Below are 5,172 nucleotides of genomic sequence, written 5' to 3'. Positions count from 1 at the left end.
GGCCAGGACGGCACCTCGCAGTCCCCGTGCGCTGAGCAGGAGCCCTGGGACTAGGGCTTGGCGGCGGAATGAGCAGGCGCATGTTGCTTCCTGGTCAGGAAGCTTTCTGCAGATGTGCCTTCTCACCACCCTTCCTCCATCCTCCTGCTGAAGGAAGGCCTGCCACAGGAGGTGGGGAAGGCTGAGCCACAAATGGAAGAGCCTGAGTCCTTGAACCACCACTTGGAGGAAGGGCCGCCCAAGGAACTCCTGCATTGGGCTGTCCGTGAGCGAGGCCTGAACCATTGTGTTGGTATGTCACTGCAACTGGGTTATGCCAACTACGATAGACCCTTGTGCTTGGAGTGGGAACTCTTCCCCATGTGTCCCCCTGCTCCCTGCACCCTTCAGATGGCTCTCTTCTCAGAGAGCCCTGACCTGCCACTCTCCTTGAAAGAGCAACCTATTTCCTGGGGCTCGTGCTCCCCTTGCTGGCACCGTGTCCTCCATTGCACTTGTTACCACGTGACAAAACACTGACTTCACAATGTTCTCTTCTGTTTCCTCTCGTCCCCACCCACCATGCGCACTCCACAAGGGCAGAGATCCGGTGTTCTCTTCACACGGTGTCCCCAGTGCCAAGAACAGAGAGCCGGGCCAAGCAGGTGCCCTGTAAACATTTGTTGGCTGAGTGGCCACAGTGGCAGGCTCTGGTTGCCAGCCAGGCTCAGTCCGTGCCCTTGAAGGGGCCACCCCACATGAGGCATCGCTGTTCTCTCAGGTAGGGGTGGGCTTGTCACTTTAGTAATGCTTCTCAGGGTGGGACAGGCCTCCAGCTGCCCCTGGGCCTGGACTCCCATTCATCTCCTTACTGAGCACCTGCTGTGGGGGCGCTGGGAAGTCACAGAACTGGGTGAGGCCCTGGGTTTGTGCCCAGGACAGGGAGAGCTTTCCAAAGAAGGTGTGCTCAGTGAGTGGGAACGTTCAGGGGCTTTCCAGAGGGGCCTGACCACCCCATAATATGAACCAGCCACCACCCAGACTTCACTCTTGTCCTTGCTTTGAGAAGAAGGTGGACCCAGCAAGCCTGTCATCCCCAAAGCCCACGCCAGGGAGGTGGGGGAATGAGCAGGTCCATGCCAGCACTGTGCTGTTTCACCTCCACAGCCATCCTCCGGGGTAGGTGGTATCATTCTGCCCATTTTACAGATGCGGAGACTGAAGCACAGAGGGGCCTAGAGACTTGTCCAAGCACAGAGAGGCCTAGAGACTTGTTAGCAAGTAGCAAAGCACCTTTTGGAACTCAGAACCCCACCCTTAATCAGGGCCCCAGAGTCAGCTCCCCAAGCACTATGTGTGTGAGCACACACCCGAGCCCCATCCTCTAGCTCAGTGTTTCCCAAACTTTTGACATATGCGTTCCCCTTCTATAATTTTCGTAACGCTGAGTACCCCTCGTACTCATGAGAACGTAGGATTAGGCGCAGCTAAGCACGGTGCAGTGCATATCCCCACCAAACTCCGGTGCAACGCGTACCCCCACCAAACTCTTCCTGTACCCCTGGTGATACACGTACCACACTTTGGGAAACACTGCTCTAGCTTAATGTGCACACAGAAGGCTGCGCAGACACACATTTGGGAATGGGGCCCAGGAAGCTGCTTCCTCGGGACACCCAGACGGCACCCTCCAATGTGAGGCACTCTGTGGAGGACACCTGGAAGCCCTGGGCAGAGACCAGCCTCCAGCTGACAGCAGGCAAAGCATGCCTGCACCTGAGCCTCGCTTCCTCGGCAGTAAGTGCAGAGCATCCCTCCCTGAGTGTGACCCCTTCCAGCCCTGAGGTCCTGCAGCAGGAGTTCTCGCCCCTCAGGCCAGGCCCCCATGAGCATCCCACAAAAGAGACAGAGCCTTGCCCCAGAGGACATGCACTCAACATGCACACACGGTTTGCTCACAACTAGGTGGTAACAAGGAGCTCAGGTCGAGAGCCCCTGCTTTGGGGCAGCCCCCGAAGTCTACATCTCCTTGTTTGCAGTCTCTGGAAGATGTGGAACGGCGTGACTCCCGAGCAGTTCTGCAAAGATCCCTCTGGCTGGAAGGCAGGGCGCACTGGCCGGTGGGACCCCTCTAGGCTCCCTGGCAGCCCTGAGGCCCTGCTGGCCTTGCCTTCAGGGATGGGAGGTGGGCTGATCGCTGGCACACAGAGAGGCAGGAGTGAATTCTTCCCTCCGCCCACAGGCACCCACCGTCCTCTCTCCATGGACTCAAGTCCCTTCTCCCATCAGGCCCCCCTCCAACGGCATCTCCTCTTGGGGGCTCCTTACTCCCTCCCCTGGGTACAGACTGCGCCCCTCCAGGACAGAGTGAGTCCCTTCATCTCTCCCCAGGACCTGGCGCCAAGGTGCGGCAAGGCTGGCAGGATCAAAGGGGAGGTGCTCGGGAGCAGCTCCCAGTCCCAGGGCTTGTCCTCAGCCTGCTCTTTCTCGCTCCAGCCCTCAGTGACCCCGTGTGCCTCCTGGGGGCCGGACCCCCATGGGATGCAGCCTCAGCCTCTCAGGCCCACGGGAGCCCGAGGGGAGCGTTTCAGGGACAAGAGGGTCCTTACAGGCCCCGGGTCACATTGGAAAGCAGTTGCCACCCTGATTTGGGGGCACAGAGGCCCTCAGCGCCCAACCCCCTGTCCCTTCCTGGTCCTGTCCCTTGGTTTTCCCATCTGGGAAATACCGGTTTGGAATCCCAGGGCTTGTGAGATCCTCTAAAAAGGCAATGGGAGCCCAAACCGGTTTAGTTCAGTGGATAGAGCGTCAGCCTGCGGACTGAAAGATCCCAGGTTCGATTCCGGTCAAGGGCATGTACCTTGGTTGCGGGCACATCCCCCGTAGGGGGTGTGCAAGAGGCAGCTGATCGATGACTCTCTCTCATTGATGTTTCTAACTCTCTATCCCTCTCCCTTCCTCTCTGTAAAAAATCAATAAAATATATTGGGAGGACAGGTGTGGTTACAGCTCTTGTGGCCCAGAGCCTCAACCCGGGGCCCAGCCCAGGTGGGTGGTCAGGCCTGAAAGGTGAGCTGAGCACCCCAACCAGGCAGCTGCAGGTGGCCTGGCCCAGGCCACGGAGATGGATGATGTGGTTCCGGGTTGGGGGTTGGGGGAGAGCAACAGAGCCAGGCCTCTTAATGACAAATTTTCTGCTGAACAACTACAAATATTCACTGTGACTTTGGACAGAGTCTGGAAAAGACTTCCCTTCCTCCCTTGGCGGTGTCATTTGTCTTGTTTTGAGGCCGGGAGATTGCAGGCGCGAACTTATAGACCAAAGTTTGTCTTAATTGCTGCGGTGTCACCACCTCCCTGGCAGACAAGAGCACGGTGAGCGAGTCGATGGGGCTGAGCCCTCCAGGTCCTTCTTCTAAAGTGAGACAAATCTCCCTCCTCTGAGCCCACAGTCCGTCGGCAGCTCTGTCATTTATTTATCGCCCTAACAGTTCGCATTAACTGGCAAGGGATAAAAAGTCTCTCCCGCCCGCAGACTTCGTCAACAGCACCCTGTTGAGGGGAGTCAGGCTGTTGCTGCAGGTCCTTCCTAAGAATTTGGTTTTATCCCACCACCCCCCTACTTTTGAGGGGGTCTTGGGGGTAATAGGGAGCAATGGGGGCAGCAGGACGGGAGAGCAGTATAGGGGATGCAGAGTTCCCGTGTCCAGATCACCTTCGTTCTGAGGAAGAAAAGAAGTTCTACTGTGTTGCCATGTACACCTGGGTGGGCAGGCTGTCTTCACACCTGCCTCATGCGGTCCTCCCAGCCCCATGCAAGGCGGGTGCGTGGTTCCCCCACCTCTGTCCCCAAGCCCATGTCCCCATCCCGAGGGCGATGCCGAGCCGAGCCCTCTCTGCCTCTGAGCCATTGCACGAGCTAGTCCCTCAGCCTGGGACGCCTCTCCCTGCCCCCCTCGTCTCCTGCCTCCGCTGATCGCCAAGGCTCAGTTGAAATGCACTTCCTTCAGGAGGTCTTCCCGACACCCCACCCGGCCCACCTGTGGGCCCCGGGGCTCCCCATCACTGCCCCCCTCCCTGTATTGTCCGGTTCCGTTTTCTTGCACCAGCTGTCTGCCTGTCTGTCTGTCAGTGAGAGCCCGGAAGGCAGGGCCTGGCACCGGGAGATGCTCCTGAGAAAGCAGGTAAGTAAATGGAGGGGAGAGGGCGGGGCTTCAGAGGATGCAGTGACCTGGCCTCCACCGTTCCTCTCTTCTGTTTTGCATTTTTCTAATTTAACACAATGAATATTAATTTTTCATAATAAAAATAATTTGTTTTTAAAAGATGTTAAAGCTCTTAGCCAGCAAGGCAGTGGGAGAGGCAGCACCCATGTGCGTCTTCTGACATCCAAAGGGAGCCCCTCTCCTCCACCCCACAGCATCCCGGTCCCGTGTTGGCAATCGTATGGGGGTGGCAGGGGAAAATGTACCGAAGGCGCTTGGACTCACACAGCGCTGGGCCTGAGTCCTGGCTCCTCCACTGACTCGCTGTGTGGCCTTGGACAGAATGCCTAACCTCTCTGGGCCACAGTTTCCTCATTGGTAAAATGGGGTAATGACAGTGCCCACCTCATGGGTCGTTCATTACCCGCACAAACACCTCCAAAGACTGTCCTCTCCACCCCTGCCCTACTTACACACGGACCGACACACAGACGCACTGCAGTCCACATGACTCCCCACTTTCTCCTCTGCTTCCCACCCCACAGGTTCCGAGAAAGACAAAGATGAGGACAGAAGGTGTGTCACCTCCAATGAGGGCCGGCATGTGTGTGTTCTGGGCTCTAATGGCACTGCCTGTGGGTGGCCACACCGCCCCCTCCCCCAGTGCGATCCCCTGGCCACACCCAGGCTTGCCTCAGCTTCCCCACGAGGTCTGTGCAACTCAGAGCAATAGCTCCAGGCTCAGCCTTGGCCACATCCAATGGGGGCGAAGCTCTGGATTCCAGGCGGTGACGCAGGGAGCGGAGGAAGGGGACAGAAGTGCCCCCCTCCATCCCAGTTCATACTCTCACTGTCAACTGTTAGTCGACATACATGCTCGGGTTCCAAGGGCCTCTTTTGTTAGAAACGTCCTTAGTAGGTAAAATGTGGCTCCTTCCCCCCCCCCCCCCCCCCCCCCGCCACACACACACATGTCCACATCCTAATA

The sequence above is a fragment of the Pipistrellus hanaki genome (assembly GCF_964339955.1).
Source record: "Pipistrellus hanaki genome assembly, chromosome: 1".
In the NCBI taxonomy this organism is placed as follows: Eukaryota; Metazoa; Chordata; class Mammalia; order Chiroptera; family Vespertilionidae; genus Pipistrellus; species Pipistrellus hanaki.
Note: the sequence above shows the minus strand (reverse complement) of the source record.